This window comes from Canis aureus, chromosome 36 (genome assembly GCF_053574225.1).
Source record: "Canis aureus isolate CA01 chromosome 36, VMU_Caureus_v.1.0, whole genome shotgun sequence".
Classification (NCBI taxonomy): domain Eukaryota; kingdom Metazoa; phylum Chordata; class Mammalia; order Carnivora; family Canidae; genus Canis; species Canis aureus.
The window spans coordinates 35558327-35572639 of NC_135646.1; positions in this window are offsets into that span (position 1 = coordinate 35558327).

Sequence of the window (14313 nt, forward strand, 5' to 3'; positions counted from 1 at the left end):
AAAACAACCCACATGTGTTTGCATAAGTGTCAGCTCCTTAGTGGTTTCTCGGATTTGCAATCTTGTACACAACACCCGAATGACCGCTCCCCACCTGGACTGACCTCTGTCCCCTCCCACCCAGGCTGACCCTCAGTCACCTCCCCACCCACCACAGCTGGGCACAGGCCCTCACACAGTTCCATGTGCATGGTGGGCACTCGCGCCGTCCCCGGCCTCCCAGGAAATGGAAGGAGGTTTCGGCAGGACACACTCCCATAGTGGCCCCAGGGCTCCCTGCCCAGGAGAGCACCTGGTGACAGGTCGGGGTCTGTGTCCCTGATGCCAGCTACTCCTTCCAGGTTTTCCCGCAGGAAATGAGAGGAGGACCTGGTCTCCTCCAGGGACATCACGCAGGTGGACCTGGACGTCAACAGGATGTGCAGCAGTCACATCATATTTTGGGACTACTACGGGGTAGAATGAGGTTGAGGGGCTAGGGGGGATCAGGACCCAGTGGAGGACCGGGGGATTCTGGGAAGGGAAAATGGGGATTCTGAGTCGGGGGGCAGAACGCAGCCAACAACACACCACTCCATGGTAGGGTGTTGGGGATGACCTCTGTGCCCCCACCCCCGGGGCCTCGGACATGAGGAGGCCACTACGATGGGGTCTCCAGGGCTTGCCATGGGAGCTGAACCCCAAAGGGGAGAGGGACGGTCCTCTGAGTAGCAGGGGATGAGGTGGGGGACGTGGGGGGCAGGAACTAGACCTGGGGACCAGGCGGCATGGCCACGGCTGGACCAGGACACAATTGATTCCATGAGGGTCGGACGGGTCAGAGTGACACCCACTCTCGGTGATTTATATATTTCTAAGTTTTATGCATTTACTTTGAGACATTTTGCAATTTGAAAACACACATAGTATGATGAACCCCAGATAATGCCCCCGGTCCAGCCAGGGTCCTGCAATGACCACACCCCGCCCCAGGGACAGGTGTCTCAGCAAACCCCAGACTGGAGTTGCCTTTAAGTGTAGACGTCTCCTTGTACATCTTAGAGGAAGGGGATGCCCTGTGTCCGCAGGCCTGCCATGATATCCCCCTCATTCCCCACTCCCACTCCATCTGCCTACATCATCATTCCCCATGGCATCCCACCTACACCACCCAACTCAAACCCACACTGCCCCACACAATCCCCACCCACACTATACCGCAACACCATGCCCCCATACCATCCACCCCCACACCATGAGCCCCCATCAAGGACCTGGTGCAGGTGCCCCCTGTGGGACATGCTCAGCCTCCCCGGGGATCTCTCGATACCCACTCCCATCAGAAGCCTGGGGATCCCATAGAGTACGTAGGGGTTGCAGGGAGGAGCGAAGACAAGGAGCCCCTAACAGGGTGTGTGCAGGTGAGTGGTGCAGAGGATGCACTGTCCCTCCTGGAGGGCGGCACACCCTTCACAGGACACCAGCCCATAACCCAGGGGGATCTGGGCTGGCCTGGGCCAGGCTCTGTGAACGTGGGGGTGATTTCAGACCCCACCCCAGGCCCAACAAAAAGACTAATGGGATCCAGCCCCCCATGGCCCTGTCCAGCCCTGGATTCTGGCCCTACACTGAGCGAGCCTTCTCACAGCTGGATGTGGCCTCCTGGGCCCTGGGTGTGCCCCACAGATCCAGATCGCTGACCTAGGGCAGCGCTGGGGATCCCGGGACACCCAAGGTTGGGGAGAGCAGAGGTAGGCCGGTGGACCCTACCCGCACGCACACCAGGAGGCAGGCTCCTCCAGGTGCTGGGGACACAGGAGCCCCATGACCAGGGTCCACCTGCCCTGTGGGGACCCAGCGCAGGAACCCATGAACTGCAGGTCAAGGTCAGCTCTGCTGTCCTCACAACCGTCTCTCATGCTGAAACCTCAGGACACACGCCCCCACCCGGAGTCCACACATGCTCCCCGGTGGGGGACTCCAGCACTTGCCCCGCATCCATGTGATTCTTGCCCTCCCCTAAAGGACAGAATGGTCTCCCTTCCCAGGGGAAGGCATGCACCCTCGACTCTGAGCCCGTTTGCTGTAGAATGTCAATAAAGTATTGTGGTGTGAAAATGCACAGCCAGCCCGTTTCTGTGTCTCCCAGAATTCTGTGTATGGGGCGTGGAGAGACCCACAGAGAGGAGAAGGGGGCACCACCCAGGCCCCAACAGCCCCTGCATGGGCACTGCAAGGCACAGCTGACGTCCCCACGTGCCTTCCAGGGGCGGCCAGATGTCAGGGTCAGGACCCCACACATTATACTGGGACTCAGCCTGTGCCCCGTGGGCCAGGAGGGCCTGGGACATAGTGACAGCCAGGGAGCCTCAGGTCACCAGGGTCTGTGAAAAGCGACCTGGGATGTCTGTGCTCCCTCTGTCCAGGGGGCCGAGGCTGGCCCGGTTCCGGGGCATGTACTCCCCTCCCTGCATCCCCGTGCCAGTGTGCCTGGGGCACTGAAGGGCTGTGGGGCGCTCAGAGTGGCCGTGGAAGGGACGTCAGGACAGCAGGCCCTTGTGTTGTGCCCAAGACTGCGAATCTGAGTAACCACTGATGAGCTGACACCAATGCAAACTCCTGAGGGTTTCTCTACAAGCTGTAGCTTGGGTCCAAGTGCACCCGACAGAGCGGAGCAGGGACTTGGACCCCGAGACTAAGAGGCATAGCAGCTTTATAGGGGCAGTGGACCGTGGGATATGCAGAAATTTGCAGTCATGTTGGTCCACACGCAAGTGGCTGATTGAATTACACCTTGCCCTATAGTATCCACTTGAGCTGGCCTATTACTTTGGTCAGAATTGGCTCACAGTTCTGGGGGGCACAAAGCAGGGTTACATTGTTATGAGCCAATTTCCAATTAGGGTGTGCCCAGCTGTTTGACTCGGGTGGGGCAGCACCTTAAGCCATAAGCAGGTCATGTGCGGGTCAGAGGGGAGGTGGCGGGTGTAGCACAAAATGGAATCAGTCCTGCGCTGCTTGTCCAGGGGTAGGGGATTTTTATTAAATTTCCTGGGTCCCAACTTGCAGCTCATCCACCTGGGCAATGCTCACCAGGTGGACTCAGCGTGCACACCTTGTGGTGCTGGATGTCTCACACGAGCGTGTGGATGGCACCCTCCTTGCCCTAGTGAGTAAGGGCTGGGTGAGCATGGGGCTCAGCCTGAAAGCCAGGCAGCACAGGGGACCAAAGAAACCCAGCCCCGTCCCCACCCCGACCTCCACACACAGGCAGCCCCAGAAATCCCCGCCATGGGTACCCGACTCCTCAGGAGCTCCCCCCCAGGGTTGCCCTGAGGTCTGACTCCCAGCTGGAGAGGCATCGGCGAGAAGAGAAACAGCTGGTGCTCAGCGAGACCCACTGTTGGACATGGGGTTGGCTGAGCCAGTCCTTCCACCTCAGCTGAACCTCCAGCTGAAATTCACTACAGGAGCGTGCCCCAGGTCAGCCAGGAGAGCCCAGCTAGCCACCCAGCGCCAGCACCAGAAATGATGTTGTACCAACCATTCTGTGTTAGGGTTACCCAGCCAGAGGATCCGATAGCTACACGTGATAGATTCATGTGATAGACAAACACACACCCCACAACGAACAAAAGTCAGAATCACCCCAATGCTGTCAAACAGCAGCTGGATGGTTACAAACATGACGCCGTGGTCCCCAATAGGATACATGGAAGACGCTATAAACCACGACTGCAGAGGTGCTGGAGGCACGGAGATGTGCCTGCTGGGTTCCAAAAAGGAGCGCAGAGGGGCAGGAAACATCCTACGGAGGGGGGGCCCCCTTAGGAAAGGACACCAGGTCCCTGTGAATGCTAAGGATGGTGAAATCTGTCCTCCTCCCTTTCAGCTTCTGCTTTTCCTCCTAAATGCCATTTTCCTCAGTCATACGAGCAAAAATTTATTTTATGTTTTTAACTTTCTTTTTATTGGAGTCCAATTTGTATGAATTCATTCTTCAGGAAGTGTGTCATTCAGGAGAGAAGGAGAGAGAAAGATTTTGCCTGCCAGGCAAAGTATAAAGGAGTTCATGACCGCTAAACCAGTCCAGTAAGCAATTTTAAGAGGGACTCTTCTAGTGGGGGAAAAAAAGATACCAAAAGCAACAAAGACTAGAAAGGACCAGAGAACGTTACCAGAAACACCAACTCTACCACTAACAACAAGGCACAAGTTCATATCTTTGAATAAGCACTCTGAATGCTGATACTAAATGCTCCAATCAAAAGATATAGGGTGTCAGAGTGGCTTAAAAACCAGGATCCGGGATGCCTGGGTGGCTCAGGGGTTGAGTTCTGCCTTTGACTCAGGGTGTGATCCTGGAGTCTGGGATCGAGTCCCATATTGTGCTCCTGGTGGGGAGCATGCTTCTCTCTATGCCTAATTTTCTGCCTCTCTCTCTCTCTCTCTCTCTCTCTCATGCTCTCAAAAATAAAACTGTTATTAAAAAAACAAGATCCAGCAGTATGCTGCTTACTAGAGGCTCACCTTAGACCTATAGACAACAGCAGTTTGAAAGTCAGGGGATGGAAAATCATCTATCACACTAATGGTTATGAAAAGAAAGTTGTAGGACCAATACTTATATAAGACAAACTAGATTTGAAACCAAACCCTGGGGGACACCTGGTGGCTCAGTGGTTGAGCATCTGCCTTCGGCTCAGGGGTTGATCCTGGGATCCCAGGATCGAGTCCCACATTGGCATCCTTTGGGGAGCCTATCTCTCCCTCTGCCTATGTTTCTGCCTCTGCTCCTCTTTGTATCTCTCATGAATAAATAAATAAAATATTTAAATCTCAAAAAGAAAGAACAAATACTGTAAGAAGAGATGATGGAGGGCATTATTTCATAATTAAAGAGACTCTCTATCAGGATCAAACAAATAAATATTTATGCTGCCAACATGACAGTACCTAAATATGGAACCCAATTACCAATAAACGTACAGGAACTCACTGATAATGATACAATGACAGGGGATTTTAAAACCTATCCATAAAGGCAATGGACTGATCGTCTATGCAGAAAATCAACAGGGGAACAATAGCCTAGACACACTGGACCACAGGGACTCAACAGATATAGTCTGAACATTTCTTCCTAAAGCAGAATACACATTCCTTTCAAGTGCACATGGGACATTCTCCAGAACAGATCATATCATGGGCCACAAATCACCCCTCAACAGGTACAAGAATGTTGATATCACACCCTGTACCTTTCGGAGCATGATGCTATGAAACTCGAAGTCAACCGTAAGAAAAAATTTGGACAGACCAAAAATACGTGGAGATTATGAACATCCTACTAGAGAATGAATAGAGCAACCAGGAAATTAAAGAGGAAATTTAAAACAAATGAAAATGAAAACATGTTTCTCCAAACCTCTGGGATGTAGAAAAGGCAGTCCAAAGAGAAAAGTACATAGTAATATAGGCCCACCTCAAGAAACAAGAAGTCTCCAATACACAGCCTATCCCTACACCTAAAGGAGCTGGAAAAGGAATAGCAAACAAAGCCTAAAGCCTACAGAAGAAGGGAAAAAAATAAAGATGAGAGCAGAAATAAACAATACAGAAATAAAAAAACATTAGAATGGAATAACGAAACTAAGAGCTATTTCTTCAAAATAATTAATAAAATGGATCAAACCCTATCCAGCCTTAGGAACGAGAAAACAGAAAAGACCTAAATAAATAAAATCACAAAAGAGAGAAGAGTGATCACAATCAACACCAGAAAAATTAGACAATTATAAGGGAATACTATGAAAGATTATATGCTAACAAACTGGGAGACCTGGAAGAAATGGACAAATCCCTAGAAATGTGCAAACGAGCAAAAGTGAAATAGGAAGAAATAGAAAATGTGAAGAGACCCATAACTAGCAAAGGAATTGAGTCAGCAAGGCAACTGTGTGCCTCAGTGGTTGAGCATGTGCTTTGGCTCAGGTCAGGATCCCAGGATCCTGGTGGATCAAGACCCACATCAGGCTCCCCGCATGGAGCCTCATTTTCCCTCTGCCTATACCGCTGCCTCTCTGTGTCTCTCATGAATACATAAATAAAATCTTTAAAAAAAGGAAAGACATAAAAAGATGAGAAGACCCAAATAAAATCACGAATGAGAAAAGAGAAATAACAACCAACACTACAGAAATACAAACAATAATAAGAGAATATGATGAAAAAGTATATGCAAGCAACATAGAACCTGGAAGAAATAGATCAATTCCTAGAAATATATAACATATCAAAAATGAAAAATGAAGAAATAAGAAACTTGAAGAGACCGTTAACCAGCAGAGAAATTGAATCAGCAATCAGGGATCTCCCAACAGGAGATGCTTAGATCAATAGAACAGAATGGAAAGCCAAAACAAGATACAAACCTGTAACTCTATGATCCATTAATCGACAAGAAGGCAGGAAGGAATATCTAATGACACAAGGACAGTCTCTTCAAGAAACCCTAAACCTGACTCCAGGATAAGAACAAATGGTGTTGGGAAAACCAGGCAGCCACATGCAGAAGAATGAAACTGCACCACTTTCTTACACCATATATATAAAAAATAAATTCAAAATGAATGAAAGACCTAAATGTGAGACCTGAAACCATACAAAGAAGAAAAGATAGGCAGCAATGTCTTTGACATTGGCCATTGGATCTTCTTTCAGGATATGCCTCTGAGGTGAGGGAAACAGAAGCAAAAATACTATTGGGATTTCATCAAATTGAAAAGCTTCTGCAAAGTGAAGGAAACAACTAAAGCTAAAAAGCAACATACAGGAGGAGAGGCAAGATGGCGGGAGAGAAGGGTCCCCAAGTCACCTGTCCTGACCAAATTACCTAGATAAACTTCAAATCATCCTGAAAATCTAGGAATTCAGCCTGAGACTTAAACAGAGACCAGATAGAATGCTACAGTGAGAAAAGTTCACACTTCTATCAAGGTAGGAAGATGGGGAAAAAGAAATAAAGATACAAAAGACATCCAAGGGGGAGGGGCCCCACAGAGCCGGGCTAAGGTCAGGGCGAGTACCCCCCGGGCAGGAGAGCTCTGTCCCAGAGAAGAAGGAGCTGCACCATTCTTCCAGGGGGAAATGACGCCCACAGGGATTCAGAGCAAGACCCCAGGAGGGGGGGGATACCCTTGGGCTCCATGGGACACAAACATACACCTGCACTCCCAGGAGATTGGACCGAGCTCCCTAAGGGCTGTAGGGCACATGCACTGACCCAGGAGCAGCTCTGAGGGGATCCAGCAGCGGCTCTGTGCGGAGGGGGCAACGGGTCCCTGGGAACAGCTAGGTGGCGGAGCCTAGGGCAGAGGAAGTGGCTTCGTGTGGAGGGGGCTGCGGGGCTCCAGGAACAGCTCAGAGGGGCTATGGCGGCTCCGTGGAGAGGTGCTTACCCGGCCGGGAGCGAGAATCCAACAGCGCAGGTCGGGGAGAACAGGGCCGGGACACAGCCCAGGATTCAGCCTCCCCCAGGACAGGCAGAGGCCTGGAGGGCCCAGGACAGCAAGGACGCTCCTGCTCAGAGCTGAGACGATCAGCAGCCCTGCCCCAGAGCCTCCAGGCCCTGCAGACGGACTGCTCCAGAGTTACTGGGGAGGCTGAATACAGGTGTTCTGACCTGGCTGCTGCCACTGGGGTTGTTCCTCCTTGGGCGTCACAGGGTATACAACCCCCACTGAGCGCTTCACCAGGCAGGGGGAGAGGAGCTCCCCCAAGGGCTAGCACCTGAAAATCAGCACAACAGGCCCCTCCCCCCATAAGACCAGCTAGACGGACAAGTTCCAGGGGAAGTCAAGGGACTTAAAGTAGACAGAATCAGAAGATACTCCCCCATGTTTTTTTTAAATTTCTGATTGCTTCCCCCATCCTTTCCCCCCTTTCTTTCTTTTTCTTTCTCCTTTTATTCTCTTTTTTGCTTTTTTCTTCCTTTTCCCTTTTTTCTTTCTCTCTTCTCTTTTTTTTCTTTCTCTCTTCTCTTTTTCTCCTTTTCCCAATACAACTTGTTTTTGGCCAATCTGCACTGAGCAAAATGCCTAGAAGGAAAACGTCACCTCAAAAGAAAAAACAGTCCTCTCTCCCACAGAGTTACAAATCTGGATTACAACTCAATGTCAGAAAACCAATTCAGAAGCACTATTATACAGCTACTGGTGGCTCTAGAAAAAAGCATAAAGGACTCAAGAGACTTCATGACTGCAGAATTTAGATACAATCAGGCAGAAAGTAAAAAACAATTGAATGAGATGCAATCCAAACTAGAATTCCTAATGACGAGGGTTAATGAGGTGGAAGAACGAGTGAGTGACATAGAACACAAGTTGATGGCAACGAGGAAAACTGAGGAAAAAAGAGACAGACAATTAAGAGACCAGGAAGACAGATTAAGGGAAATAAACGACAGCCTGAGGAAGAAAAACCTATGTGTAATTGGGGATCCTGAGGGCGCCGAAAGGGGCAGAGGGACAGAATATGTATTTGAACAAATCCTAGCTGAAAACTTTCCTAATCTGGGAAGGGAAACAGGCATTCAGATCCAGGAAATAGAGAGATCCCCCCTAAAATCAATAAAAACCGTCCAACACCTCGATTTAATAGTGAAGCTTGCAAATTCCAAAGATAAAGAGAAGATCCTTAAAGCAGCAAGAGACAAGAAATCCCTGACCTTTATGGGGAGGAGCAGACCTCTCCACAGCGACCTGGCAGCCAAGAAAGTGCTGGCTGGATATATTCAGGGTCCTCAATGAGAATAACAGGCAACGAAGAATACTTTATCCAGCCAGGCTCTCATTCAAAATGGAAGGACAGATAAAGAGCTTTCAAGACAGGCAGGAACTGAAAGAATATGTGACCTCCAAACCAGCTCTGCAAGAAATTTTAAGGGGGACTCTTAAAATTCCCCTTTAAGAAGAAGTTCAGTGGAACAATCCACAAAAACAAGGACTGAATAGATGTCATGATGACACTAAACTCATATCTGTTGATAGTAACTCTGAACGTGAATGGGCTTAATGACCCCTTCAAAGGCGCAGGGTTTCAGACTGGATAAAAAAATCAGGACCCAACTATTTGCCTTCATCAAGAGACTCATATTAGACAGAAGGACACCTACAATCTGAAAATAATGGGTTGGCGAACCATTTACCATTCAAATGGTCCTCAAAAGAAAGCAGTGAAAAAAAAAAGAAAGAAAGAAACCAGTGGTAGCTATCCATTTATCAGATAAACTAAAATTTACCCCGAAGACTATAGTGAAAGATGAAGACGGACACTAAATAATACTTAAAAATCTATCCAAAAAGAGGGCTTAACAATCCTCAATATATATTCCCCAAATATCGGAGCTGCCAAATATTTAAACCAATTAATAACGAAATTGAAGAAATACTTAAATAATAATTATACTTGGTGACTTCAATCTAGGTCTTTCTAGTCTCGATAGGTCTTCTAAGCACAACATCTCCAAAGAAACGAGAGCTTTAAATGATACACTGGAGCAGATAGATTTCACAGATATCTACAGAACTTTACATCCAAACTGAACTGAATAAACATTCTTCTCAAGTGCACATGGAACGTTCTCCAGAATAGACCACATACTGGGTCACAAATCACGTCTGAACCGATACCAAAAGATTCAGATCATCCCCTGCGTATTCTCAGACAATAATGCCTTAAAATTAGAACTAAATCACAACAAGAAGTTTGGAAGGACCTCAAACACGTGGAGGTTAAGGACCATCCTGCTAAAAGAGGAAAGGTTCAACCAGGAAATTGAGGAAGAATTAAAAGGATTCATGGAAACTAATTGGAATGAAGATACAAATGTTCAAAACATTTGGCATGCAGCAAAAGCAGTCCTAAGGGGGAAATACATCACAATAGAAGCATCCATTCAAAACCTGGAAAGATCTCAAATACAAAAGCTAACCTTACTCATAAAGGAGCTAGAGAAAAAAACAGCAGCTCGATCCTACACCCAAACAGAATAAGAGATTTAATTAAAATTAGAGCAGACCTCAAGGAAACTGAGACCATAAGAAATGTGGAACAGATCACCAAAACCAGGAGTTGGTTCTTTGAAAGAATTAATACCATACATAAACCATTAGCCAGTCTTATTAAGAAGAGAGACAAGACTCAAATTAATGAAATCATGAATGAGAAAGGAGAGATCACTACCAAAACCAAGGAAATACAAACGATTTTAAAAACATATTATGAACAGCTATACGCCAATAAATTAGGCAATCTAGAAGAAATGGACGCTTTCCTGGAAAGCCACAAACTACCAAAACTGGAACAGGAAGACATAGAAAACCTAAACAGGCCAATAACCAGGGAGGAAATTGAAGCAGTCATCAAAAACCTTCCAAGTCACAAAAGTCCAGGGCCAGATGGCTTCCCAGGGGAAATCTATCAAACGTTTAAAGAAGAAACCATACTTCTCCTACTAAAGCTGTTTGGAAAGATAGAAAGAGATGGAGTACTTCCAAATTCATTCTATGAAGCCAGCATCACCTTAATTCCAAATCCAGACAAAGACCCCACCTAAAAGGAGAATACAGACCAATATCCCTGATGAACATGGATGCAAAAATTCTCAACAAGATACTAGCCAATAGGATCCAACAATACATTAAGAATATTATTCACCATGACCAAGTAGGATTTATCCCCGGGACACAAGGCTGGTTCAACACGTGTAAAATAATCCATGTCATTCATCATATCAGCAAGAGAATAACCAAGAACCATATGATCCTCTCATTAGATGCAGAGAAAGCATTTGACAAAATAGAGCATCCATTCCTGATCAAGACTGTTCAGAGCGTAGGGATAGAGGGAACATTCCTCGACATCTTAAAAGCCATCTACGAAAAGCCCACAGCAAATATCATTCTCAGTGGTGCAGCACTGGGAGCCTTTCCCCTAATATGAGGACAAGACAGGGATGTCTACTCTCACCATTGCTATTCAACATAGTCTGGAAGTCCTAGCCTTAGCAGTCAGACAGCAAAAAGACATTAAAGGCATTCAAATTGGCAAAGAAGAAGTCAAACTCTCCCTCTTCTCAGATGACATGATACTCTACCTAGAACACCCAAAAGCCTCCACCCCAAGATTGCTAGAACTCATACAGCAATTTGGTAGCATTGCAATATAAAAACTCAATAGCCAGAAATCAATGGCATTTCTATACACTGATAATGAGACTGAGGAAAGAGAAATTAAGGAGTCAATTTCATTTACAGTTGCACCCAAATCAACAGATACCTAGGAATAAACCTAACCAAGGAGGTAAATGATCTATACCCTAAAAACAATAGAACACTTCTGAAAGAAATTGAGGAAGACACAAAGAGATGGAAAAATATTCCATGCTCATGGATTGGCAGAATTAATATTGTGAAAATGTCAATGTTACCCAGGCAATGTACACGTTTAATGCAATCCCTATCAAAATCCCATGGACTTTCTTCAGAGAGTTAGAACAAATTTTTTAAAGGTTTGTGTGGAATCAGAAAAGACCCCGAAAGCCAGGGGAATTTTAAAAAAGAAAACCATATCTGGGGGCATCATTATGCCAGATTTCAGGTTGTACTACAAAGCTGTGGTCATCAAGACAGTGTGGTACTGGCACAAAAACAGACACATAGATCAATGGAACAGAATAGATAACCCAGAAGTGGACCTTGAACTTTATGGTCAACTCATATTCGATAAAGGAGGAAAGACTATCCATTGGAAGAAAGACAGTCTCTTCAATAGATGGTGCTGGGAAAATTGGACATCCACCTTCAGAAGAATGAAACTAGACCACTCTCTTTCACCATAAACAAAGATAAACTCAAAATGGATGAAAGATCTAAATGTGAGACAAGAATCCATCAAAATCCTAGAGGAGAACACAAGCAACACCCGTTTTATTTTATTTTTTTTATTTTTTTAAAAGATTTTATTTATTCATTCATGAGAGTCACAGAGAGAGAGAGAGAGAGAGAGAGAAGCAGAGCGAGAAGCAGGCTCCATGCACCGGGAGCCCGACGTGGGACTCGATCCGGGGTCTCCAGGATCGCGCCCTCGGCCAAAGGCAGGCGCCAAACCGCTGCACCACCCAGGGTTCCCGCAACACCCGTTTTAAACTTGGACACAGCAACTTCTTGAAACATACATCCATGAAGGCAAAAGAAACAAAAGCAAAAATGAACTATTGTGACTTCATCAAGATAAGAAGCTTTTGCACAGCAAAGGATACAGTCAACAAAACTAAAAGACAACCTACAGCATGGGAGATGATATATGCAAAAGACGTTTCAGATAAAGGGCTAGTTTCCAAGATCTATAAAGAACTTCTTAAAATCAACACCAAAGAGACAAACAATCCAATCATGAAATGGGCAAAAGACATGAAGAGAAATCTCACAGAGGAAGACACTGACATGGCAACATGCACATTAAAACATGCTCTGCATCACTTGCCCTTAGGGATATACAAATCAAAACCACAATGAGATACCACCTCACACCAGTGAGAATGGGGAAAATGAACAAGGCAGGAAACCACAAATGTTGGAGAGGACACGGAGAAAAGGGAACCCTCTTACACTGCTGTTGGGAATGTGAACTGGTGCAGTCACTCTGGAAAACTGTGTGGAGGTTCCAGAAAGTGTTAAAAATAGACCTGCCCGATGACTCAGCAATTGCACTATTGGGGATTTACCCCAAAGATTCAGATGCAATGAAACGCCGGGACACCTGCACCCCGATGTTTATAGCAGAATGTCCACAATAGCCAAACAGTGTCAGGAGCCTTGGTGTCCATCGAAAGATGAATGGATAAAGAAGATGTGGTTTATGTATACAATGGAATAATATTCAACCATTAGAAATGACAAATACCCAACATTTGTTTCAACGTGGATGGAACTGGAGGCTATTATGCTGAGTGAAGTAAGTCAATCGGAGAAGGACAAACAGTGTATGTTCTCATTCCTTTGGGGAATACAAATAATAGTGAAAGGGAATATAAGGGAATGGAGAAGAAACGTTTGGGAAATATCAGAAAGGGAGAGAGATCATAAAGACTCCTAACTCTGGGAAAAGAACTAGCAGTGCTGGAAGGGGAGGAGGGCGGGGGGTGGGGGTGAATGGGTGACGGGCACTGAGGGGGACACTTGACGGGATGAGCACTGTGTGTTATTCTGTATGTTGGTCAATTGAACACCAATAAAAAATAAATTTATTTAAAAAAAAAGATCAAACAACTGCATATTTATGCTGCCAACATGGGAGTACCGAAATATAGAAACCAATTAACAACAAACGTACAGGGATCCCTGGGTGGCGCAACGGTTTGGCGCCTGCCTTTGGCCCAGGGCGTGATCCTGGAGACCCGGGATCGAATCCCACGTCGGGCTCCCGGTGCTTGGAGCCTGCTTCTCCCTCTGCCTGTGTCTCTGCCTATCTCTCTCTCTCTCTGTGACTATCATAAACAATAAAAAAAACAACAACAAACGTACAGGAGCACACTGATAATAATACAATGACTGGGGATTTTAACACCCACTTATGGCAATGGACCGATCGTCTATGCAGAAAATCAACAGGGGAACAATAGGCTTGACACACTGGACCAAAGTGACTCAACAGATATAGTCTGAACATTTCTTCCTAAAGCAGAATACACATTCCTTTCAAGTGCACATGGGACTTTCTCCAGAATACGTTATATCATGGACCACAAATCAGCTCTCAACAGGTACAACGGATACAAGAAGGATGGTATCACACCATGTATATTTTCAGACGACGATGCTATGCAACTTGAAGTCGACAGTAAGAAGAAATTTGGACAGACCAAATATTTGTGGAGATTATGATCATCCTACCAGAGAAGGAATCGAGTAACCAGGAAATTAAAGAGGAAATATAAAACAAATGAAAATGAAAACATGTTTCTTCAAACCTCTAGGATGTAGCAAAGACAGTCCTTAGAGGGAAGTAGATAGCAATACAGGCCTACCTCAAGAAACAAGAAGTCTCCAATACACAACCCAACACTACACCTAAAGGAGCTGAAAAAGGAATAGGGAACAAATCCTAAAGCCTCCTTAAGAAGGAAAAAATAAAGATGAGAGCAGAAATAATCAATACAGAAACAACAAAACAGTAGAATGGAATAATGAAACTAAGAACTGATTCTTCAAAATAACTAAAAAAATGGATCAAGCCCTAGCCAGCCTTATCAACAAGAAAACAGAAAAGAAC